Below are 27,622 nucleotides of genomic sequence, written 5' to 3' on the forward strand. Positions count from 1 at the left end.
AAGGATGCCCTGCCACACCACTCCTACTCAACATGGTATTGGAAGTTCTGGCCTGGGCAATTAGGCTAGAGAAAGAAATAAAGGGTATTCAAATAGGAAAAGAGGAAGTCAAATTGTCTCTGTTTGCAGATGACATGATTGTATATTTAGAAAACCCCATCGTCTCAGCCCAAAATCTCCTTAAACTGATAAGCAACTTCAGCAAAGTCTCAGGATACAAAATCAATGTGCAAAAATCACAAGCATTTCTATACACCAATAACAGACAAATAGAAAGCCAAATCATGAGTGAACTCCCATTCACAATTGCTACTAAGAGAATAAGATACCTAGGAATACAACTTATAAGGGATGTGAAGGACCTCTTCAAGGAGAACTACAAACCACTGTTCAAGGAAATAAGAGAGGACACAAACAAATCAAAAAACGTTCCATGTTCATGGATAGAAAGAATCAATATCGTGAAAATGGCCATATTGCCCAAAGTAATTTATAGATTCAATGCTATCCCCATCAAGTTACCATTGACTTTCTTCACAGAATTGGAAAAAACTACTTTAAACTTCATATGGAACCAAAAAAAGAGCCCGCATAGCCAAGACAATCCTAAGCAAAAAGAACAAAGCTGGAGGCGTCATGCTACCCGATTTAAAACTATATTACAAGGCTACAGTAACCAAAACAGCATGGTACTGGTACCAAAACACATATATAGACCAATGGAACAGAACAGATGCCTCAGAAATAACACCACACATCTGCAACCATCTGATCTTTGACAAACCTGACACAAACAAGCAATGGAGAAAGGATTCCCTATTTAATAAATGGTGTTGGGAAAACTGGCTAGCCATATGCAGAAAACTGAAACTGGACCCCTTCCTTACACCTTATACAAAAATTAACTCAAGATGGATTAAAGACTTAAACGTAAGACCTAAAACCTTAAAAATCCTAGAAGGAAGACAGGGCTCAAGACATCTCTAAAGCCAAATTATGCAACCCTTAGTGCTTCTGGGAACCCTGCTTGTATATGTCTGTAATGTCAAGCCCAAGGATTCCCTGATGACCAGGTAGCCCACAATGTTCCTTGGCTGCTTTGTGTTTCCTCTTTCCTCTGGTTCAGTACAGATCACCTTTGTTTTCGTGAAGCAAAATGGTTCTGAAATAGGGAGGAAGAGAAAAAGCTTCCTTCTTATCTCTTCTCACTTCCACAGTCCCATGGTTTTAGCTTTACTGGCTTCTATGGTCTGAATGTGTTCTCTAAAATTCACATGTTGGAACTTAATTGCCAATTTAATAATATTAATAGGTGGGGCCTTTAGGAGGTGATTAAGTCATGAGGGCACAGCCCTCATGAATGACATTAATGTCCTTATAAAAGGACTTAAGGGACTAGCTAGGTCCCTTTTTTGCCTTTCTATCCCTTCTGCCATGTGAAGGCAGTGTTCAAGGTGCCATCTTGGAAGCAGAGACCAGGCTCTCACCAAACACTGAACCTGCCTTGATCTTGGAATTCCCATCCTCCTGAACTGTGAGAAATAAATTTCTGTTGCTTATAAATTACCTAGTCTCAGATATATTGTTATAGAAGCATGGATGAGCTAAGAAGTTTGTACTGAGAAGTGGAGTGTCACTCTAACAAATACCTAAAAATGTGGAAGCAGTTTTGGAGCTGGGTAATGGGTAAGGGTTATTCTGATGAGGGCTTGGAAGAAGAGGGGGGCTGTAGAGAGAGTCTGAATCTTCTTAGAGATTACATACAGAATGATCATAGAAATATGGATAGTAAAGGCAATTATGATGACGTCTTAGATAGAAATCAGAAAAAAAGTGTTAGAAATTTGAGAGAAGATTATCTTTGTTATAAAGTAGCAAAGAACCTGGCTGTTCTTTATGTCTTATTGTTTTGTGGAAAGCAGAACTTGACAGAAATGAACTAGGATATTTGGCAAAAGAAATTTCTAAGCAAAGCATTCAAGATGTTGCATGGCTTCTCTTGACTGCTTATAGTAGAATGTGAGAAGGAAAAAGTGAATTAAATATGGAATTTATAATTAAAAGAGAAGCAAGTAAAAAGCTGGAGAATTTTCAGCCTGTGAAAAATGAGCAAGTGTGTTTTGGAGAGAACACCAAAGGAGTGGCCATACAAACATTTGATAAGGAAATTAGTATGGATAGAACTAATCTAGATGCTATTTATCAAGACAGTGGAGGAATGATCCCAAAGACATTTCAGAGATCTCCAAAATTGTCACTCCCATCACAGGCCCAGAGTGCCAGGGCCTTGAGAGAAAAATGGTTCCAAGGGATGGGCGCAAGACTCCTGTGGGATCTTGGACTCACTTCCCAGGTCTGCCTCAAGTTTCTGCTCCATGCATTCTGTTGCAGCACTCATTAGCCACCCCAACTATTGCTCAAATAAATCCAGGTGTGGCTGAGGCCACCACGCTGGAGGAAGTGGTAAATCTTGACAGTGTCCCAGTGGTGCCAACTCTATAGGTGCACAGAGTGCATAGGCTATGAAGGCATGTTAACTTCACCTAGATTTCAAGAGATGCCTCAGAGAGCCTCAGAGACCAGGTACAGAACAGCCACAGGGGTGAGGCCATTGCAGAGAACATCTGATAGGGCAATGTTCAACAAAACCATGGGGTGGTGGCAGCCACAGAGAACCGCAATTATGATAATGCTTAGTGAAGCCATGGATACAGGACCACCCCTTCAATCACAGACCTCCACCAGTGTGCAACATTAGCCTGGGAGAGCCACAGGCATGTGACTCCAACTCAAATGAGAGGTGCCACATCAGCTATGCTCAGCAGAGCTATAAGACCAGGACTGCTTGTTGCCTTGGGGGGCCCAACTCTGCCTCAGTGTGTTCGGCAAGTGGGACATGTAGACAAAGAAGGTTATTCTCAAGCTTCAACGTTTGATGTTGTTTGCCCTGTGGGGTTTTGGACTTTCTGGGAGCTGTTGCTCTTTTCTTCTTGCCTATTTCTGTCTGTTGGAATGGGAATGTCTATACTATGCCTATCCCACCATTGTATTTTGGAAGCACATAACTTGTTTGATTTCACAGGCTCATAGCTGAAGGGAAAATTTGCCTCAGAATGAATCATACCTTGAGTCTCACCCATATCTGATTTAGGTGATATTTAGATAAGACCCTGGACTTCAGACTTTTGAGTTGGTGATGGGGTGAATTAAGGCTTTTGAAGTTATTATGATGGAATAATTATATTTTACATATGAGAAGTACATAAACTTTGGGGATCAGAGGTGAAGTGCTGTTGTCTGAATGTGTCCCCTAAAATTCACATGTTGAAAATTAATGGCCAATGTGATAGTATTAAGAGATTGGGCTGTTAGGACATGATTGAGTCATGAGTGCAGAGCCCTCATAAATAAAATTAGAGACTTATGAAGGGGCTGGAGGAACCTAGCTAGGCCCCGTTCCTCTCTTGTTTCCACCATGTGAGGACACAGTGTCCATCACCTCTAGAAGAAACAACAAGGTGCCTTCTTGGAAGAAGAGGCCCTTACCAGACACTGAATCTCCTGGTGCCTTGATCTTGGGCTTCTCAGCCTTCAGAACTGTGAGAAATAAATTTTGTAAATTACCTAGTCTGAAGTATTTTGGGATAGCAGCACAAAAGAACTAAGACATTGGATTAGTACCCAACCATTTTTCCTAGGCTACATTCATGTCAATTTGGCAGGAAGCTGTGTTTAGATAGGCATGCACCCTCCATCCCACTTTTTGATGAGAACTGGCTTTGCCCATAAAACTGTGGTAAAGACAGGGACTTTCTGATGTAGACTCCTTTCCTTGAGGTAAGGTTCATCTTAGAGCTCTTCAAACCTATGTAAACAAGCAGATGTAAATCTATGAATAGAAGTGCACCACTTGGCTCTGCAACAGTCAAATTCCAAAAGCCAATGTATACAGTGAAGAAATGGTGAGCCTCACACCCTCACCCACATAATCTATCTTATTGCAGGAGAAGAGGGGCATCCATTTAGAGCAGAGAAAGTTGAAATACAATGGTGTGTAAGAAAAACAAGAAACAGTGCAGTGTTTTTCATAGTAAAGTGTATGACAGGGTGAAACTGGACAACTAGGTAGGAACCAGGTGACAGAAGGCCTCCTATAATATGTAAAGCCATCTGAACTTTATTCTTAATACAGAGCCATTAAACAGAGAGTATATAGTCAGATTTATATGTTAGCTAGTCTCTCCAGCTACGAGATTATTGATGTAAGGAGAACATAAATACCACATTCTAGTCAGGATACTTTGTAGCACAAAGATATATTCATGACCTTAATTAGTGCCATAACAGTTGGGATAGTTTTCCTGGAAATGAAATGACAGGATTGAGAAATATTTAGTATACAAAACAAGCATCATGTAATGAATGATCAGATGGGTGGGAGAGATGTTAGTGAAGGAAAGAAGTTTAGGATGACTCCTGTGTTCCTGGCCTCTATTAAATATATTTTTATGTTGAGTAGGTCAGGAGAAATTTACATGCTAGTTTTAGCATCACATCAAATCTTGACAACTTTTGAATTATTTGTTAATAAATCAATTGATTTGAACTGTATTTTTGAGGTGTTTACTTAAGATTGAGTTTGAGGCATATTTCACAGAAAATTTAAATCACTACTATAACAAATCTTTTTTTTTTTTTTTTTGAGACAGAGTCTTGCTCTTTCGCCCAGTCCTGACTGCAGTGGTGCTATCTCAGCAGCTCACTGCAAGCTCCGCCTCCCGGGTTCACGCCATTCTCCTGCCTCAGCCTCCTGAGTAGCTGGGACTACAGGTGCCTGCCACTGCGCCCGGCTAATTTTTTGTATTTTTAGTAGACACGGGGTTTCACTGTGTTAGCCAGGATGGTGTCGATCTCCTGACCTCGTGGTCTGCCCGCCTCAGCCCCCCAAAGTGCTGGGATTACAGGCGTGAGCCACCACTCCTGGCCTAGTATAACAATTCTTTATTGTTATGTTAACCTACAATGTCCTCAAAATAGATAACATTTAATATACTACAAACAATGGATAATAGAAATCATTTATTCTCTCCATATATCCATCTGTCCTAGAAGGCTTAAAATGAGCCCCTCCTTTTTATTAAGGAATTTTTAACATAGGAAAAAATTTCAGACTGCTACCAGACTTGGTTTTCTGGCAGATTCTCCTCAACATAACTGTGGAGATGATGAGACATAAATAATCTGGATAACTGGTTAATTGAGTTAGTTTTTCATTTTCCAAGTAATTTATTAACTATATTTATTGAGATGGAAATATGTCCATGAAAAGGAGGCCCTGCAGAAACTCATTTCATGTATTCCTGGAAAAGAAGATTGTTGAACCCAGCAAATATCTGCTATTTTTTTCTTTTAGATACCAAAATGCATACTTACATCAGCCAAAGACAGAAAATGCTTAGACATTCCACTTGATACCTGTATTTATGTGCTTCAAACTATGCTTCCAGTTTCAATGTTTTAAACTCAATTAGAAATACAATGGGTAAAGTTTATTTCTCATTTCTAATTTGATTTAAGTGTTTGTGGTGATGAAAATGATAATGTTCACCACGGCATTAATTTCAAAGAAAATGACTACTCAAGTTCTTTCTGTGTTTTTCAAAAAGAAAAATGCCATAGATTCACATTACATATTCAGCATAAAGTTCATCCTAAGCTCTGTCATTCATTAAAATACACATCTCACTTTCAAAGTTGCATTTCATGAACAAATTTAACTTGTTTAACAGCATGCCCAATTCTATCCTACACAGTCATTGTATAGTATAGTCAATTTACATTTAAAGATAAATCAACTTCAAAAGGGTAACTGAAATGTCAATGTCATTAGAGTCAGATGGAAATTGAGGCAATTCAATCAAGGAGAAAGGAGACATTGATCTTGTGGTCGCACCATCCCTCATCTCCAGTATCCCTTCTACTCTTGTTCCATTGACTTTCAATAATCAGGTTCCAGAAGCATGAGATGATCTTGACTGAAATAGAGCTAGTTAAATTGGATTGACAGTATTTACTCAGTGCCCATTACAAATACTAGAGAGGAGAAAGTATGAATTTGTTTATTGCAGCAAAAATATTTATTGAACAGGTACTGTATGCAGGAAACTGTGCAAAGTCCTGTGAGTTCACCAGTGATCAAAATGGGTCAGGCTCCTCAAATTGAATAGGTGCATTAGGTTTCAATTAAAAAAAAAAAAAGCTTTGGGAGGCTGAGGTGGGCGGATCAGGAGGTCAGGAAATCGAGACCATCCTGGCCAACATGGTGAAACCACATCTCTAGTAAAAACACAAAAATTAGCCGGGTGTGGTGGCGCATGCCTGTAATCCCAGCTACTTGAGAGGCTGAGGCAGAAGAATCGCTTGAACCAGGGACTTGGAAGTTGGAGTGAGCCGAGATTGTGCCACTGCACTCCAGCCTGGTGACACAGCAAGGCTCCATGTAAAAAAAAAAAAAAAAAAAAAAAAAGACTGTTAATGATATACAATAAAGAACTATTCTAGGGATCAGATCTCGTATAGACTTCTTACCAAACTCCCACACTTATCTATTTCTCATTGCTTCCAAATTGGGCTACATCATGAACCTGAAAGAGCTTCTGGTACCACTGACCATGGAGATACACCTGGCCCCGGGTTTGGAGAGTTGAAACGCTGGCTGCTCCCCATGTCAACAGGATAAGCTAGCAGATCAGCAGTAATGTGTCTGTGCTACAAAGGTGCCTGGTCCTATATCAATCTTCAGAGAAAATGATTTCTGCTTTACTTGGGTATTCCAAATCTCACACAAATTTTTTTCTAATAGTCAGTCATATTCTGGTCACATTCAGCAAAGGGGATTCTGGGAAATGTGGTTCCAGCTTAATGTTTCACTGTACATCGCCACCACAAAGATTACACAGTTTTGAGGAGATATTAATCAAATAAGCATGTAAAAGTGCAACTGGTACAATAATATGCAAAGGTGGCATAAAGTGCCTTAAGGATTTGACTAGTCAGGCAAGTTAAGAAAAAACTTAAGCTTTTATCTGAAGTATAAGAAAGTTTTTATTACCAATCTTAGACATGAAGATGCTGTTTAAAACGTGGAAAGAGCAGGTGCAAATGCCTGATGAGAAGGGCCACAGCTTATGGCTGAATGTATATGTAGAATTTAATACTTTGAAATATTAAGTTACATATGTATATATGTGTATTCGTGCATATGTATGTGTGAATATATGTGTATATAAAGGTATATATTTTTAACTTCTATTTTAAGTTCAGGGGAACATGTGCAGGTTTGTTTTATAGGTAAACTTGTGTCATGAGGGTTTCTTATACAGATGTTTTCGGCACCCAGGTATTAAGCCTAGTACCCATTAGTTAATTTTTCTTATCCTCTCCCTCCTCCCCCTCCCTCACTTCACCCTCTGATAAGCCCCACTGTGTGTTGTTCCCCTCTGTGTGTCCATGTGTTCTCATCATTTAGCTCCCACTTATAGATGAGAACATGCAGTATTTGGTTTTCTGTTCCTGCATCAGTTTGCTAAGGATAATGGACTCCAGGTCCACCCATGTTTCTGTAAAGGTCATGATCTCATTATTTTTGATGGCTGCAAATTATTCCACTGTGTATATGTACCACATTTTCTTTATCCAGTTTAATTTTTGAGACAAGGTCTCACCCTGTCACCCAGGATAGAGTGCTGTGGTGCAATCATGGGTCACTGAAGCCTTGACCATCTGGGTTTAAGCCATCCTCACACTTCAGCCTCCCAGGTAGCAGGGACCACCGGTGTGTGCTAGTTCTATATTTAAATGTAGTTAAATAATATGTAAATACTGTTACAGATGGTTGTGCATGAGATATAATTATAGGTAAATATTTACTGAAAGATTAAAACCATTCAATTTATAGATAAATAGGTATATAGTACATACAATGAAAAATCCCAATCGACTAATTTTCAAAATGTATGAGTTATTTTAAATCAAGGTTATTTGTCAGTTATTAATCTGTGGAAGCTTAAGATCAATACGCTAAGAAAAATAAGTTCATCAGAACAAAACAAATATGTAATTATGAAATATCTAAATTCACCCATGTATAAAAATGTATTTATTGTACGCCTAGAGACTGTCAGATTATCATAGCAAGAGCTGAGAATGCATACACACACACCCACACCCATACCAATCCACTCAGGGAGTTTGCAGCAGAAAGAGGCATGGAAATCAACAATGATAGTACAATGAAGATCTGCTTAAAAGATTATTAATGTAGGAGTGGGTTTATCAGCAGGGGAATAATATTAGGAGTGATTTAACAAATGAATCATTTAGTAACTGAGCATTCATTGAAGAAGCTTCCATGCAAAATTAACTCTACTGAAAAGTGAGCACGTTTATTTAGCCCAAATAACTCTGTGCTGCCTGATATTGTTTAAATACAAAAAATGAATGACAATATGCATGTTGAGGGAGAGGATAAAGATCAAATAGGAAAAGCTTCTACATGAGTTAAGAAATTAAAACTTTATTTTAGCTTTCAGTCCTCAGAACTGTGAGAGAATAAATTCCTGTTGTTTAAGCTCAAAAGCAAACAAATAAACACCAAAAACCTCTATCTTAGAGCTAAGGGTGGCTAATAGATTTTGACCAGCAAAGATAAATCAGTAAATTTGCATCTTAAAAAACTAATTCGTAATATTGAAATCCAATTGAAGGTAGACAATACCAATACAGCAATATTTTTACCATTTTTTTTTATTTCTTACTAATCCTATAAAAAGATGAGACTGAATTCTTGCCTCCCTGTCTCCTGAATTCTTCCAATCAACTCAATTAGGGCCATTTAGTCTTACTTACAGGTACTGACATCTCTCAGATTTATAGTATATAGCTCTAGTCTTCTTCATTTATTCAACTCAATAATGTATATAATAAATTTACTCAACCCAGTATTAAGTGCAGCAAACATCTCAGAAGTGAAAACTGAAAGAAGGAGAGGGAGGAGGAGAAATAATTAGAAGAAATAACAAGGTGTAAAATGAAGTGGGAAAAATGACTTACTCATGGGATGTACACCAGGATGATCCCTAAGGTAAACAATGGTCCTTCGGTGACAAGGATGTGTCAGTGTAGGTTCATCATCCATAATAATTGTTCCACTCTGGTGAAGGATGTTGGTAATGAGGGAGGCTAGGCATGTGTGGGGGCAGGGAGTATATGGGAAATCTCAGTTTGGCTATGAACTTAAAACTGCTCTAAAAAATAAAGTCTATTTTAAAAATACATGACAAATGGGAGAATATTTAGCATGTAATCTGCAGGATGGGAAGGAGAGATCTGAGAGGAATGTGGAGGAGAGTATCTCAGAAGGAAAAATCACATGCACAAATATATCAGTGCATTCTAGGAATTAGAGGACTGCTGTAGTGCTAGAGGTACAAAGTTAGAAAGGCCAGGCTAGAAGCCATGCTGCAGGAGAAACTGGATTCTATATGCAAGGAGGAGCCATTGAATTATTATATTTTTACATAAATAAAATACAATGGAAGAATTAAAATAAACTTGACTAGTATCTCTGCAACCAAACATCAAATCAGCCTTGTTGGTCATTCGATTTAGACAGTATTCTTATGAGGAGCATGTTTACTCTGTATTTTTTTCTTCAGCTCAAGAGATTGTACTTTTGCATTTTTCTTCATAATCATTATCCTATTCATAGAATCACTAATTAGTGAAATTAGTGAAAACAACATTAGTAATTAGTGAAAAACAAGAGTTTGGGACACTTTTATTCATTTAATCTTTGTTAATTGAGAACATACTATTTTTATAGTATGGGGTACTACTGTGGAAGAACATATATGCTGGATTCTGGGGATAAAGCATTAAACAAGATAGAAACCACCCTGGTTCCCGCTGAGCATACAGCCAAGTGATGAATGACAAAACATAGTAAATCTGGGTTTTCCTTTTTCGAGCTATGGATAGCTTTGGCCAAGTTATCTATAGTTCATTTCATGAACAAACATGGTTATTATAATATTTAACTCCTAAAGGTACAGAGAATTGGAGTAGTATACATAAAGTACCTAATGGAACATCTGAAACACAATATTCATTAAGTAAATATTTTATTAAAAGTTGATATTACTATGATTAAATACTTGTCTCATATGAGTAGTGAATATATAGATTTTAGCCATAATATTGAGTGACTTTGATATTTTAATTACCTTAACAATTAAGGGGACTTTGTGCATGCATGGGTGTGTGTGTGTGTTTGTATGTGTGTGAGAGAGAGAGAGATTGGGAAAAAGAGGAGAGACTACCTCTTTAGTTTGCGTCACGAACTAAAATAGTCCCTATTCTCAAGTGGATAAGAAAAGAGGCTCTGGTTTTAAACCTTCCAAGTTTGAATCCTGACTTCTACCATTTATGGCTATGAGAACCTGTTCAAATTGTTTAGCTTTTCTGTGGTCCAGTCATATCACATGTAGAAAAATGTTGCTAATAGCTATCTCTTAGGGTTTCTATGAGAATTGCATTAGGTAATACATGTACAGTGTTTAGAACACTGCCTGATATATAAGTATTCAATTCTATTACTGATTCTTATTCTTACCTCTCTGGAGTTTCGGTCCTGATTTGTTTTCCTAATTATTATCTGGGACCTGTAGAAATACAAAAATTGGATGGGTTTTTATGTATAATGTTGACATTTTCAAAAAATGTTAACAAAAGACAAATTATGTTATTGCTATGAGGAAAATAACTACCAGGACTGGTTTTATACCTGTCTAATCAACCAATGTTCCATAGCCAAGGTAACAAGTAAAACTCAGAACTAGATTTAAATCTGTCCAATTGAGCAATGACAATTTGCTTCAGTGAACATGTCCCTGAAGGCCAGTCAGTTAGTACTAACTCATGCCTTGAAAGTCACCCCACTGACAGTCAACTCACTCCAGCGAACATGTTTCTAAGGCTGACATGGAACAACTATTTTGAAAAATAATAAACTAGGCTTCTAAGATTGACAACCCACCCCTGCCTCTACAACTAACACAAAATATGATTCTACAGCTGATATCATCCATTCTTGCTCCCATATAAACACAACCTGAATCAATCTCAAGCTCTTCCCCAGCACCCTATGTAAAATTAGTAGTTTGCAATGCTCAGTGAGGCTTCATCTGATCAACGTAGCTCTTTTTTTTTTTACTTCCATCAGCAATAAATCAAGCTTATTGATTTGAGTTTTGAATAGAGGTCTCTCTCTTTTTTTTTTTTTTTAACAATGTAGTTTTCTCCAACAGGGTAATATAGTATCTTTGACCAATAAATCTACCCAGCCCTTTTGTACGCCAGTTTCCTTTGTCCTTCAGATTTCCTGCCAGGTGCAACTGGTTCAACATGATCTCAACTCTAACTTATTTCATTGAGCTCTTATTACAAAATTTATGTTGTTATAATTTGTTGCTAAGTAGTATTAGTATATTAGATGCTTTGGTTTGGTGGTGCACTATTTGTTAAATATTTTTGCCACTAACATGCTGACTTCAGCGACTTGGCTTGCTTTTTATTTTTGTCTTTCTCTTAGTGAAAAAGATTTGTGTCATGGCTTTATATGGATTGTCTTGTTTCTGGTGACTTGAGTCAGGGAGTGGTTCCTAGAAAATGGATGGAGGTATCAGTTGGATAAACCTCCAATGTAGTCCAAACCAGCTTAAAAGTATCACTGTTGCAGCCCCATTATGCTGCAGGTAATTTATATTGAGATGTTTGATCAAATTGTGTCTCAGCTCACCTCCAAAATCATGAAGAGACTTGCTGTCATGTCAATTTGTGTACAAGGTTACTCTACTTCACATTTCCAGGCCAGTGATTATTGGGTCATTGTTGCACCACCTCTTCCTGGCCTTGGCTTGGGTTGAGTAATGCAGAACATCATTTATAAAAACACAGATCTAACAGATTTTAGAGGTTCTTTTTTGTTTATTATGGGTTTGTCCAAATCAAAACTGCAACATCTTCCTGGCAAAATCTGTGAATCTTTCATAAATTTGTATTATATTCACAGCTGTTGTGTCTTCTTTGGTGAATGGTTTAAAAATTTTTTAATTTATCATTTTGAATAATTTTAATATTTCATAATTACATTTTTAAGAAATTCAGAAAAAGAAAAAATTAATAATATTAAATATGCAATTATCAGTATTTTAATTAATATCCAAAGCCACAAAACCAAACATCGACTCCAGAATAGCTTGTTTAAAAAACTCTCTAGTTCATTCCTGCTCAAATCTTCTGAAATATACTTTCCTTGAATTTCTTCTCTATACTTACATCCTTTTGCTTCTTATTCTAACTGTTCACATGTGCTATCTTTTCCTCAGCATTTTTTTCTCAGAAAAAGAACAATTGCATTGCACAATATGCCCTTGAAATTATAAGACCAGAAGGCTCATCTATAGAAGCTGAATATAAATTTTGATCTAGAACCAATTTGGAGTTCATAAATTAAGTTTTCCTTTTGAACCTTAGGAATTTAGGCAGAAATTTTCTGAAAAAAAAAATCAGAATTGCTTTAGGTGCCACCAGCTATGTATCAGCAAGTTAACAGTCATCCTCTCAGATAAGGAAATATAATAAGAATTAATAAGATGAAAAACACTAGGAAGAAATTTTAGTAACACAGCTGTGCATGATTTTAAAAATATTCTTGAAAGAGCAAGAAAAAAATATTTAAAATATATTTCATATATAAGGCCATTTCAGAATTCTCTCCCTTAAAGTAAATTGGACAAAGATCCAAAGTTATAAACAAAATAGAGCTGAATCAGAGGAGATTTTACAATTAGATGATACATTTTCAGATAATATTCTGAAGTAGATAGAAGAAACAAAGTAAATGGAGGGCTTTTTTTCTGTTTTCTTTTTTTTAATAACAAGGTTTACATCTAAAATTATAGTAGGAAACTGCTAGATGCACTCCAGCATTTGCTGACATTTTCAATGAGCCACAGAAAGTAAAGAAGCTAAAAATTAAAATCAATTATGGCTACCAGCTAGATAGAACCACCAGCTCCCAAAACAAAAATAAAACCAAAAGATTCTCTGATCCTTAGAATTGAGAGCCTAGGAAGAGACACAAGTAGAAATGACAAAAGAAGTACTGTTAGAAGAAAGAACGTTCCACACTTGCTAAGAAGTAGTGGGTGACTATCCAAACGCTGCCCTATGATTTCACTCCAAGGGAGAGACTAGTGTTCCACAATTCTGTTTTCTTCTAAACTCCCAAGGGGAAATATCTGTAAATTGAGATGGACATTAATACATCTTTCTCATTAATATGGGTGTTAAATATTTTATTAATCCAATCCACAGAACATTAGAGTCCTCAAAACTAAACTTTTAAATTATCTAAAACTCATGAAATTAAGCAAATTGACTTTGGATGGCTCATAAACAACAGTAATAGTAATGGTGTAGTAATAATAAAATGGAACAAAATATAGTTTTGCTTAAAGTAAAAATGTATGCTTGGCCCAGAAGATAGTAAAAGAAAGCTTTGAATGTGTAGAGTAACAGGTAAAACCCTTCAGAAGAAGTAAACATTCTTTGCCTTGGTTTACATAAACCATTCAAATACTGAAAATTTTTACAATTCTAAATCCTTTTCTGCCAACATACAATTATTACTTTGAGATTGCTATTATGAGAACAACACAATTTTTTTCCCTTACACAAACCCTGCAAATGTAATAAATAGGTAGGAGTCTACTTTTCAAATAGAATTACCGATAAAATTTACTGCACAGGAGTTATTTTTAGAAGTTTCATATTATAGCTGATCTGGACATCAGTATACCTACACTATGTATAATTCAAGAAGCAACCAAAGAAGGGGCTCTGATCTCAGAGGCTCCACAGACAAAAGACAGAAAAAGTGGGAAACAGTTTATAGGAATCCAGATGAGTCTTTTCAGATTATTATAAGCTTTAATTTTTCCCAAGTTTTTTTACCTGATATTCCTACAACATAGCCTAAGATATTATATACATGCAAAAAGCAAAGGCATATACTGATGATATCCTATATCTTGATGCAATATCCAAGGTTTTTTATTTGCCTCAGAATATGTGTAGCCTGAACTAATTGAAGCGGTTAAAACTACTTTTAAATATGAAGGTTCTACATGTAGTACAATCTCAATTGCTAGATGAAAGCACCAGATTAGTTCATTATTGATTATGAAAGCTTATAACTTTCCATTCATCTTAGCATCAACGTAACTTTTTAAATAAAAAAACTTTATTATTTTAATCAATGAAAAAGAAGCTCACAATTGTGTTTATCAAGTTTAAATGTCCATGTATAGAACAGATATTTTGGATAATCCTGTCTTCATCAGTTCCAGCTGCTATAACAAATTACCATAGACTGGATGGCTCATAAACAATGAAATTTATTTCTCAGAGTTCTGGAGGGTGGAAGTGCCATGATCAGGTGCCAGCATGGTCAAGTTCTGGTGAGGGTGATCTTCTGGGCTGCAGAGTACCCACTTCTTGTAGTGTCTTCATATCGTAGAAAAAGGGTGAGAGGCTCATTGGGGTCTCTCTTATAAGGGCATTAATCCCATTCATGAAGGTTCTACACTCATGACCCCTCAAAGGTCCCACCTCCTAATGCCTATGTTGAAATACGGGTGGACAAAATATATGAAACAACCATATTTTGATAATGGACAATATGAAGAGCAGGACTGTTATCCTTGAGAAAAGGGGAAGAAAAAAAGAGAGCCATGTTTTCCTTATATTTCCCCCTGGGGGCACCTATAACCATATTGTAGTGGAGGGCAAACCAAGCAGAGCATGTCACTCTCAGTGAGTTGAGGAGACAGTGACTGGCATTCAGGGAGGTTGCAGTGGTGGGTGTTGCTAGGAGAGAGTAACACAGAGTAGGTGATTATGGAAAAGAGAGTTCAAAAAATCTGTAAGTTTCTCCTTGAAGCCTTGGCTAAATTCTAAGCAGCGTTTTGTCATATGAGACACCATGAAGCCAGGCAAAAAAACAACTAGCAGGGAAAGAACAACTACCAGAAAACTCTAAGTGCAATAATTACGATGGCTTTCAAAGGACTGAGTGATTATTGAGTTGAGTAGAAAAAGCTAGTTAAATACACAGGGTGTTCAGCAGACAGCCCCCAATGGTTACAATTTGATGCTAAATTAGTTCTGGAGTAAACGCTGTTCCAGATATGCCCTAATAAAGCCTAACATTGAATCTTAGCCTCAAGCAGATCCACAAGTAACAAAACTGCCTGTAATATAAGGTTGAAGGAGAAGCATATCATACAAAAACTCTGATCTACAAAAGGAAATAAAAATATCCAAATGATAAATACAGCAAGGGTTTTATTTTAAAATTGTTAAAAAACAATTGACTCCATAAAGCAAAAATGAATGTAATGTATTGTGGATTTTATAAATTATATAGCTATAAAGGTTTATGACAACATTAGCATAAAGGAAAGAAATGATTTATGAATACTGTTGGAAGTTTCCACATTATAGATGAAAGAATAAAACATAATTTGAAGATGGACTACCAAGTTAAAGATTAATATTATAAATTCTAGAGTAATCACTAAGATAATAAAACATCGTAGCTAATGACTCAATAGAGAAGATAAAAGAGAAAACTGAAAACACTCAATCCGAAAGTACTCAGAAAAATAGAAAAAGAAAAAAAAATAATGTATATGATAAGTGAAAAAGCAGCAGCAAAATAGTATGGTTAATCCCAATCATATTAGTAATTATATTAAGCATAAATGGTCTTAATTCTGAAATTATAAGGCAGAAATTTTTAGCTGGTTATAAAAATACAAGATATAACTATACACCATCTATAAGAAACATATTTTAAATATTGTTTAAAGACTCAGATAGGTTAAAAGTAAAAGCCTGGTTAAAAAAAAAAAGAGACATACATACACTAGACATACAAAGGTGAAGTAGTTATATTATATCCGACACTGTGGGTTTCAGGATAAGAAGTACCTGACACAAAGAGATATATTTCATGATGATAAAAAGTTCAGTTCATCAAGACAACCCAACAGTCTTAAAAAGACATGAACCCAATAGCAGAGCTTCAAAATACATGAAAGAAGAAATGTATTTAGACATAAATGAAAGGGCATATAGAAGGATCCACAATTGTGGTTGGAGATTTCAACACTCTCCTCTCAGCAGTTGATGAGCATGTAGACGAAAAATCAGTGAAGATACAGGAGATTTGAACAGTACTATCAACCACCTGGAACTAGTTGAGATATATAAAATACTTAATTAACAAGAGATGAGTACACATGCTTTTCAAGTGCATCTGGAACATTTACCTAGACAGGTCATATGAAGGGGCATAAAAAGTTCTCAATAAATTTAAATAGTATTAAACATATTTTTGTAACAAAATATTTTGAAACCTATATTGGAAATATTCAAATATTTTAAAATTAAACAGCTGTTCCTGTTTAACTTCTGACCTACCTACCCATGGCTCTAAAATTTTACAGTTAATTAGAAAATATTTTGAATGGAATGAATTTAATATGCAATATAATCAAATCTGTGAGATAATGCTAACGCAGAACATAGAGGAACTATAATACTATAATTGCTTTTGTCAGAAAAGAGAAAAACCTAAAATTAAAGATTAAGATTACTTCTTAAATAGTGAAAAAAAAGAAAGTACAATGTAAACTCAAAGTAAAAAATAATGCAGGAAATAATAAAAGAAAAAGGTGGGCAGTTAACTCATAAAAAGGCAATTAATACAGAAAATAAATCCCAAAAGTTGTCTTTTACAAAGAGCAATAAAATTGATAAATCTCTGGGTAGACCAATTAAGAAGAATTATCAGTGTGAGGATTTTTAAAATGACATCTGCCAGCTGCAGTGGTCCACACCTGTGTCTCAGCTACTCTCGGGAGGCTGAGGTGGGAGGATCACTTGAGCCCAGGAGTAAAAAAAGAAAAACTGGACATCATTAGAAATTCAATAGGCATTAAAAATAGTCAGTAAATGTATTATAACCACTCTTCAGAATCAGGACACATCATTCCACAAAATGTTTTTTGGATATCAAGACTGATTTTGCCAACTTATACACCAAGAAGTTATGAAAATGCTTATTGCTTATATATAACAAGGTTTTTGGGGGAGATCACAGCAGGCATCCAAGTTATCTGAAAATGGTTTCATTGATCAGGAAAAGGAGGTTGACTTGGAGTTTTTATTGTGGTTGTGGATGGGGCTGGGATTCCCTTGTGGAGGCAGGGGTTTGCATGATTTGAAACTCTCTTTGGTATCAAAAGAGAGGGCATAAAGGCCTTCATATTGGTTTTTTCCCAGATGGGAGACAGAAAGGAAAGATAGAGAGGTGAGGTTTAAAAGTTGTCAGCACTCAAATTAAAAAACATAAAGTCAAACTCTTTGTCACAGAAAATTATGAAAACATTTATCCCAATAAATTTTATAACTTGAAATGGACAAATAAAAGATTAAAATAATCAAACATATAAATAAGCAGTAGAAAATCTAAATAGTATATGTATGCTATCAAATTCACAAGTAACACCCTCCTACAAGGAAAACTCCAGACCAGGATGACTTCACTGTTGAATTCTAATAGACATTTCAGGAAGAAATACTACCAATCTTACACAAACCCATGCAAAAACAAAGGAAAATAAAATACTTGTAACTATTTTTTTTGAAGCTAGCATTATCATGATGCCAGGGCAGACCAAAACATTACAGGAAAACTGCAGATCTCATAAACATAGACACAAAGCCCTTAACAATATTTTAGAAAATTAAATTTAATACTATGTAAAAATGATAACACATTGTGACCCAGAGATGCATATTTGGTCTAACATTCTGAAATAAATCATTATAATTTATCATATTTATGGAAAAAATTACAGCTAATGTCATATTTCATGGTGAAATATCAAGTGTTTTCTCCTAAGCTCAAGAATAAGATAATCAGTTCTATTCACGATCAATAGGAATGAGGGGCTTTAGCTAATGTAGTATACAGCAAGGGAAAGAAATAATAAACGAAGAAATTGAAAAAATATCCAATCTTGATATTCAGAAAACATTTTAAAACCTGAGAACTACACTTAAAGTTTTTCAGAAACAAAAAGTGAATTTAGTATAGTCAAATGATACAAGGTCAATCCAAAAAGGGAATTGTATTTTACTCTGTAGGAATATTGTGACTATTTATGAATGAAATAATGTAAAAGAAAATATGCCCTAAGTAGCATGGAAAAGTTGAAATATTTAGTATCATTTAATAAAATATCTGTAAAGCTTGTACATTACAAGCTAAATTTATTTGGTTGAGATAAATTAAAGTGTATATATACCTCTTTAATTTATCTCAACCAAAGAATGATGTATCTCTCCATATGTATATATACATATATATGTATTCTTTACACACACACACACACACACACACATCATGTTCTTTGATTGAAGATTCCATCTGATTAATATGTCAGTTCTGCCTAAACTGATCTACAGATTTAACAAAATCTCTATTTAAATTTCACGTTGTTTTCTTTTTCTTTTTTGGAAATGCACAAGTTGATTTAAATTTATATGAAAATGCAATAAGCCTAAAACAGCCAAAAGAATTTTGAAAATGAACAATGTTGGAGACTTTGCACTAACTGATTTTAAAAGTTCCTATGAATCAGGGTTTCTCAACCTAGACACTATTGATGTTAGGGCTAGATCATTCTTTCGTGTGGGAACTACCCTGTGCATTGCAGGATAGTGGGCAGCATCATTGGCCTCTATCCACTAGATGCCAGTAGTATCCGCCACATCCTCTAATTGTGATAACTAAAAATGTTTCCAGGCATTGCCAAATATTCCCTGGAGTCTAAATCTCCCCCCGGTAAGAACCTCTGCTATAAAGCTACATAATTAAGACAGCTTCATGTTGGTATAAGGATAAAAATAAAGATCACTGGAACAAAATAGATAGGGCCGAAATAGACCAACACGGAATCTACTGATTTTTTTGACAAGGTGCCACAATAATTGAAGGAAAAAGAACAATCTTTTCAACAGACGGTTTTAGAACAACGGGCTATCCATATGGAGAAAAATACACTTCAGCTGTTACTTCACAGCCTACACAAAAATTAATTCAAAATAGTTCACGGTACTAAATGTTAATACCCCAAAGTCTAAATCTTCAAAAAGAAAACATAGGAAGAAATATTTATGACAATAGAGTAAGCAGATTTTTTAGATCAGACCACCAAAGATCAAGAACCAAAAAAGAAAAATTTTATGATGTGTACTGTATCAAATATATTAATTCATGTTCTTATAAAGATGGTTTTAAGAAAATGGAAAGTTATGATATCAGATAGGGAGAAAGTATTCATTACAAAGAACTTGTATCTGAAATATATATTTTAAAATTCACAATACTTACGTGTGAGCATGTATACACAATACATAATGAACTCCTACAGTTCAATAAAAACACAAGTAGCCCAAATTAAAAAAAAACTATGCAAATGACTTGAAGAGACACTTCATAAAAGAAGGTAAACAAATAGCCAAAATGAAAAGTTATATAACATCATTAGTCAAAGAACGACAATGAAATCAGTGTAATTTTGTTACATGATGAAATGCCACTAACACATTCTAGAATGGCTAAAAATAAAATAACTGTCAATACCAAGTGTCTGTGAGAATGTGGGGCAACTGGAATTCTAATGCACTGCTGGTGGGGATGAAAAGTGGTACAAGTACTTACATAACACAACTAGGCAGTTTCTAACACAGTTGATGAGCTCTTTCCACAAGACCCAGTGATTCCACTTCTAGGTATTTATCCAAAAGATATGAAAATCTATGTCCAACCAAAATAAATGATCCTCGCATAAATACTCCTAGCACCTTGATTCATAATACCTCAAACTGAAACAGTCCAAATATTAAACAACAGGTGAATGGATAAACAAATTGTGGTATATTTATATAAAGAAATTTTCTTCAGTCATACGTAGGTACTAACTCTTAACACATGATACGACACATATAAATAGCAAAAGAAACCAGTCACAAAAGAGTATGCATCGTATAATTCCATCTATATAAAATTTCAGAACTATAAATCTATTTTGTAAAGGAGCAGGTAGGAACATGCTGGGGTGATAGAAACAGCCCATAACTTTTTACTTGGGTGAATACAATTATTGAAAATGTTTAGATTTTATTGTATGTAAATTATATCTCAATAAGGCTGTAAAATAAAAAATAAAATTAAATAAAAAAATTATTTCCCCAAATTTACACGCAACACCATTACAGAGTTAACTAGTTCTCTGAGATATAGCCCTAAGATGGTTTATTTTTGCTCCGTCATTAATTTTTGTTCTTCATAGATGATATAAAATAATAGAAAAACTTAAAAAAAATTCCTAGCAAGAGGTAATGTAGTTTTGAATTTTATTTCTTTTACTATTATGAACATTCTTATTTCCTTATTTGATGAAAACAATCAATTTTATTATCTCGTAACTGAAATAATTTGATTTCTTTAAAAAGGAACTCATTTTTATAGAGTTCTACAACAGCAAGTTGGATAAATATTTTTAATTTTTGTTTTTAGTTATTAGTATTTTAATTTCTATTTTTCTAATTACTATTTTAGTAATTAGAAATTAGCTATGATTATGTTATAAATATTTGATGTAGCAAATATTTATGGTAATCATCATAACTAATTTATACTCACTGAGGACACATATATGTATATGCTTACACATGACTTTTTAAAAAAATAAGCAAGTAAAGAAATTTGTGCAATAATAATTATCCAGAAGCCACTTGTGCAGTGCTAGCGCAAGCATTTCGTTTTCATTGTTAGAGTTCTACTGCCCTCTGCTGGTCCCTGCATCTTGCATCAATAGGGACGCAGATGGAATCTGGAGGCACTGCGAGACTCCTTGCAAAAGTACACGGAAACTTAATGCTAGAAGAGTAATAACCTCAAAATTTTCCCCATCAGATGATCTCAATTCAATGATGTATCATATTCACTAAAGGAGAAACCTAAATCTATATAGAGTTAGAATGAACTGCAGCTTTTTAAAATGTGAGGTGACCTCAAACATTAGATACAGTACAACCTCCTCATTTTATTGAAGTCAAATTTGAGGCTCCCAAAATTGAAGTGCCTTTATCCAATTAAATGCAATGAGTCAGTGGTGAATCCAGGAATAAAATATAGCATTTGTGTTTATTCAAATGGAACTAGGCGAAAGTTCACCTCTGCTGAACGCATTATTACAAACAATTCACATTCGTAAAAAACCAGATAGCAGGGAGTAATATGAAAAACAACACATACAAATAAGTTTCTTTCCTTCTCTTATTCCTTTCTTCCTCCTTCTTTCTGCCCTGCTTCCCCTTTCCTCCCTCTTTCTCTCTTTCTTTTCCCTTTCCTTCCTTCCTTTCCTTCCTTCCTTCCTTCCCTCCTCTCTCTTTTCCTTCCCTTTATTCTTTCTTTCCCTTTCTGTCTTTCTCTTTTTCTTTCTCTCTCTCTTTTTCTTCCTTCCTTCCTTCTCTCTCTTTCTTTCTTTCTCTTTCTTCTTTCTTTCTTCTTTCCTTTCTTCCTTTCTTTCTCTGTATATCAGAACACTAATTACTAAAGACACTGGTTATAAGTTATGGTGACAGCATGGAGGAAAGGTAAAATTCCTGGGCTTTGACATTAGATGCGTGTTTTAATGCCATTTCTACCATTGATAAACCATGTGATCATCATGTAATCACACTAGTGCCTTAATCAGTAAATTGGAGATGGAAATAATGGCACTATATTATACAGGGCTTGTGAGTATTAAGGCTATAAGTGCTTGGTTTTAATTATTTAAAGAATAAATAGTATGAATAATTATAAGAATAGAATTTGTGCAAGAATTTAGAGTGATTGTGTATGTAATAAGTTCACTCTAACAATGAAAATGGAATGCTAGTACTAGCACTGCAAAAGTTGCTTCTGGATAATTATTACTGCATAGATTTCTTTACTTACTTATTTTTTGAAGTCATGTGTAAATATATAAGTATATACTAATAAACATAGCGAGTTTAATAAAATATAGGTAGTAGTGCTATTATTCCTCCTACTATGTTGCGATTTCATTTTAAAATATTATACTTATTATTCAATATTTATATCTGGCCCAACATTTGATATGTAGTGTATTTTATCAAATTTATCCTGAAACCAAAGAAAGATCTATAAAATTTGGAAGTAGTATGATTTAAAGATATTGAGAACTTCATTCTTTTATCCAGCTCAAAACTAGTGCCTCCATCATTGATATCTTAGTGGATAAAAGTCCCAGAATATCTTTGGATGAAATACTGAAAATTTCACTTTAATATCAAGTTTTGTTAGGGAGGAGGAACACAAAGCCATTTTATTTTTATTGGTGTATTGTAAACATGAACCAGGTAGCTTAAGGAAAGCAAGGCAGGAAAGGGGGCAATGGCGCTGTTGGAGTGATGGGCAAGCAGCTCAGCTCAGACCTTGGGCTATTAGGTGTGGTCTTTGCCACTGGGCGTCATTGCTTCTAAGCCTTTCAGCCGACAAAGCAAGAAAGATCATGTGTGTATACAAATGTGTTATATGTATATGTAGCTGCTACGGTCTGAATGTTTCCCTCCGCATATTCATATGTTAAATACTACTCACCGCAGTGATGGTATTAGAGGGTGGGGCCTTTGGGAGCTGATTAGATTGTGAGAACAGAGCCCTCATGAATGGAATTAATGACCTTGTAAAAGAGGGCCCCGGGAGAGCTGCCTTGCCCCTTTCACCACGTGAGGACATAGTGAGATGTCTGCATCTGGGAAAAGGGCTCTCATCCATAACCTGGCCATACTAGTGCCTTAATCTTAGATTTCCCAGCCTCCCAAACTGTGAGAGAAATTTCCGTTACCTATAAGCCACCCAGTTTACTGTATTTTGTTATAGGCAACTCACATGGACTAAGGCAATGTCCGTCGGTATCTATATTAAGCTAAATAGGAGTATATACTGATGTCTCAAACTAATTTATAACCATGCGGATTATCCTAGCCTCCTACCCTTGCTTATCTGTAAACTCCCACTTCAACAGTGAAAAATCTGGCTCTCATGACCTGCTATCCCTTTGGTTAACTGTTCAATTCCAGGAGCATATGTACCAGTATTAGAGCTGTTAACCTATATCTCCATAGAAAAAAGGTTGTCAGCTAGAATGGAGTGCTTATGCCCATTTCCTTCTGCCTTAAATCTTACAGACACCTTTCATTTCCAAAGATACTTAGGTCCACATCTCTTGCTCCTAATCCCTTCAGTCAGATTGTTTCATACATTTATAATATATTCTCTTATCACAGTCTGGATGCCATCTGGGCTCCCCAACCCCCTAAATGATTTGTTTTTTTTTTACTTTGCATACATTAATGTTCAATCTTTGTACTGTAAAGCTCTTTGGGTTTTGATAAATGCATAAAATCATGTATCCAACATCGCAGTATTATACAGAATAGTTACACCACCCTAAAAATCTCCTGTTTTACCTCTTCAACCTTCCTCTAGAATCCTTGGCAACCTCTAATCTTTTTTATGTCTCTATTATTTTGCCTTTTCCAGAATGTCAACTATTGGACAAACAGTATATAATATTTTCAGACATGCTTCTTTCACTTAGCAATGTGAATTTAAGTTTCCTTCATTTTGTTTTGTATTTTGATAGCTCATTTTAAAATCCCCGAATAACATTTTATTCTATGGGGGTATCACAGTTTATCTATCCACTCACCTATTGAATAACATCTTGGTTGCTGACACTCTTCAGCGATTATTAAGAAAGCTGCTATAAACTTTCATCAGCAATAAGTGAGATTTCTGGTTGCCCCACATCCTAGTCAGTATTTGGTATTATCAGTTTTTTAGATATTAGCCATTCTAATAGTTATGTAGTGGTATTTCAGTGAGGTTTTAATTTGCAATTCCTTAGTGACTGATGATGTTGAACATTTTTTTCCTATGCTTTGCCATACGTAATGTCTTTAGTGAGATGTCTGTTGGATCCATCACTCATATTTTAATTGGGTTATTTACTATTGAATTTTAAGTGTTCTTTGTATATTTTGATACACCTTTATCAGATATAGTTTGCAAATATTTCTTCCCAGTCTGTGACTTCTTTTCATTCTCTTACCTGACTCTTTAACTGTCTATTCTGTCTTTTGCAAAGCAGACATTTTAAATTTTAGTAAAGTCCAACTTAATTTTTCTTTTGTGGATCATGGCTTTGCTGTTGTATCTGAAGACTCATTGCCAAACCAATGAGTCATATGGTTTGAGCCAAACCAAAGACTCATATGTTAGGTAGATATTCTCCTGTGTTTTCTTCTAGAAGTTTAAAAATTTTGCACTTTACAATTATGTCTATGATTTATTTTGATCTAATTTTTGTATAAGGTGTAAGGTCTTTTTTGTTTGTATCCTATTCACACATTGCTGGTGAAAAAGAGCAAATTGTTACAATTACTTAGGAAAACTAGCAATACCTACTGAAGCTACATATATTCCTATCTTATGACACAGCATTCCCACTTCTGGACATAGGGCAAGTGAGCATATGTGTTTGTCCAAAGACATTATAATTTTCATAATATAACAGCCTCAAATTGGAAATAACACAAATGCTCAAAAAGAGTAAATAGTAACTACAAAAGCTCTGATAAAAAAACCCAAAGGATATCTAAATAAATGAGGAAATATTCCATGACCATAATTAGAAGACTTACTGTTAAAATGTCAGTTCTTCCCAAATTGATTTGTAGATTCAACACAATCCCAATCAAAACCCCAGAAAGCTATTTTTGATATGGAAAGGTAAAAAATCTAGAAGAGCCAACACGATGTTGTAGACAAAGAACAACAAATTTGGAGGACTCGTGCTATCTGATTTGAAGACTTCCTATATTGCTATAGTAATCAAGGCAGTTCCTGATATTGACAAAATAACAGACACATATATAAATGGAACAGAACAGAGCATGAAATAGGCACACACAAATACAGTCAACTCATCATTGACAGAGGAGCAAAGGCTGGTCTCGAACTCCTGACCTCAGGTGATCCGCTCACCTCAGCCTCCCCAACTGCTGGGATTACAGGTGTGAGCCACCGCACCCGGCCCCCGCCAAACATCTTTAACGGTAATTTGGCCTGTTCTATACCTCTAAAACAACAATATATTTCCTCAGCATGTGGGATATATTTTTTCATTTACTGCTGGCATCTATTATTTCTGTTTATAAGACTGCTGTTAGTTTAACTCCAATTATTTTATGGGTAGTCTGTCTTTTCTCTCTGTTAGCTTGTAAAGTATTTCCTCTTGTTTTCAATGCTTTTCAGATGTATTGTGATGTGTCTATATTTTCCTTTTGCTTAGTAATTGAAATATGCTTTTAGTTTTAGAATTCTTAGTTTTCTTTAATTCTAGATAAATGTAATTCCTTCGTCATTGTCTCTTTTCTTCTGAAATATCCACTTCTTCTGAAATACCAGTTAATTCATGATTTTTAATCTACCTTTAATATGTCTTGATTGATTACTTTTATATCTTTATATCTCTTTATGTTTTGTTCTAGGTGGCTTCTTCACTACTATCATACATTCACTGATTTTCTCATCTGCTGTGAGCTCTCTAGAGTGTACTCCCCATTAAGTGTGTATATGTGTTTATTTCAAGGCTTACATTCACGATCTTAAATTGGTATCTTTTCTTTTTTTGTTTTTGCCTTAATTTCTTATGTCTTACTCTTGAACAAGACGTTACATATAGAATGAATTCCTTCATTTATCGTTTTGAGAACATAAACACACTTATTAAAGAATTTCATGCCTGTAATCCCAGCATTTTGGGAGGCTGAGGTGGGTGAATCACCCAGGAGTTTGAGACTGGCCTGGGCAACATGGCAAAACTCTATCTACAAAAAGTACAAAAATTAGCTGGGCATGGTGGCATGCCCCTGTAGTCCCAGCTACTCAGGAGGCTGAGGTGGGAGGATCACTTGAGCCCAGGAGGTTGAGACTGCAGTGGGCTGTGATCATGGCTCTGCGCTCCAGCCTGCGTGACAGAGTGAAACCCTGTCTCAAGAAAAAAAGAAAAATCAGTCTATTTCATACGATATTTTAATGTGAAACATAAAACTTTTTTATGTGAAACATATTTTATTAATATTCTGATTTTAGAAAATTTTTGCTGTATGTATTAACATTCTATTTCTTTTTACATTTTAGAATTTTGGTTTGGGGGCTCATTTTGACAGAGAAGTATTTTTATTTGTTCATATTCTCTCTTTTTTCACTCCCTGCATAGGAACTAGACCCTCAAATGAGAACCACAACTTGCAATTAGTGGCACTGCAATGTTCCTGTTGGTGATTATACTGGCTATGCTGAAGATGACTTCAAGTCAATGGGTGGTTTAGTTCAGTTCTTTGTTATAAAGCTATGTCTGCTTCCTCTTGCCCCTTCAGGCTTGCAACTTACCCAAAACAGTGACTTTAGGTGGCAGTTAGCAGTGGTTTCTTTGACCTGATTTTATGAGAGATTAATGAAATTACTTTCACATCTCCTGAATACTTTTTGTGAATTTGGATCCTGTAACTTTGTCACGTGGAACACTTTTAGTTCTCATTGCCTCTAAGAGCTGCGTTGCCTCTCTTCGCTTGTAGTTTAGTACCACACTGCATTTTGCAGGTTAGTTCTATTTCTAGTGCAAAGAACTATTTATTATGTTTTTTAATAGTATATGTATTTTTATTTTCTCTTTATGTATTTTATATAGATAATGAAGAGTAGGTGCTGATACATATTATTCTAATCTGTTAGTTGCCATAATACCTTGAACTGAGTTTGAGCCTGATTTTGCCATTCTGCCTTTGGGTCAATTTCCAAACTTCAAATCATTTTCCTTTCCTCTAATGTTTGCTTGCTTCAATTTTTCCTTAAATAAACATTTCTAAAAATATTAACAACTTAATTAGAGTAGAGGATGTGCTGTTGAAGTATATTAAAAATAGTGTAGTTTACATACGACATCGTTTAATTTTCTTCTATGTCATAATCTTGAGGGTGGCTAGAGAATCAAGATGAGTAGGTGGCGCTACCATTCTCAACATTTGGCTTTTACTCATGGATTCAAGATGTCACTGCAGTGGTGCATAATTTCCTAATCACCACAAAGTGGGAAGAAGACTAGAGACACGTTCTTCCAATTTTACTGAGAATTGAAATGACATGCTTTCTTATCTCTGTGGCAAACAATTCTAAGGCTAAATATATGCTATGCTATGCTATGGTTTGAATATGTTCCCCGTAAAGCATGTGTTGGAAACTTAGTTCCCAGTGAAACTGTGTTGGGAGGGGCCTAATGACAGG

At 35.3% G+C, this 27,622-nt stretch overlaps 1 long non-coding RNA gene across 1 annotated transcript in view; it reads right to left on the reverse strand.

The window, feature by feature from the left end:
• Positions 1-27,622, reverse strand: part of LOC129143765 (uncharacterized) — a 277,822-nt gene that overhangs the window by 179,832 nt on the left and 70,368 nt on the right. The window contains exon 2 of the long non-coding RNA XR_008547607.2: positions 10,673-10,721. This is a non-coding gene — a long non-coding RNA (uncharacterized LOC129143765). The remainder of the gene's footprint in view (positions 1-10,672; positions 10,722-27,622) is intronic.

The sequence above is a fragment of the Pan troglodytes genome, chromosome 3 (assembly GCF_028858775.2).
Source record: "Pan troglodytes isolate AG18354 chromosome 3, NHGRI_mPanTro3-v2.0_pri, whole genome shotgun sequence".
In the NCBI taxonomy this organism is placed as follows: Eukaryota; Metazoa; Chordata; class Mammalia; order Primates; family Hominidae; genus Pan; species Pan troglodytes.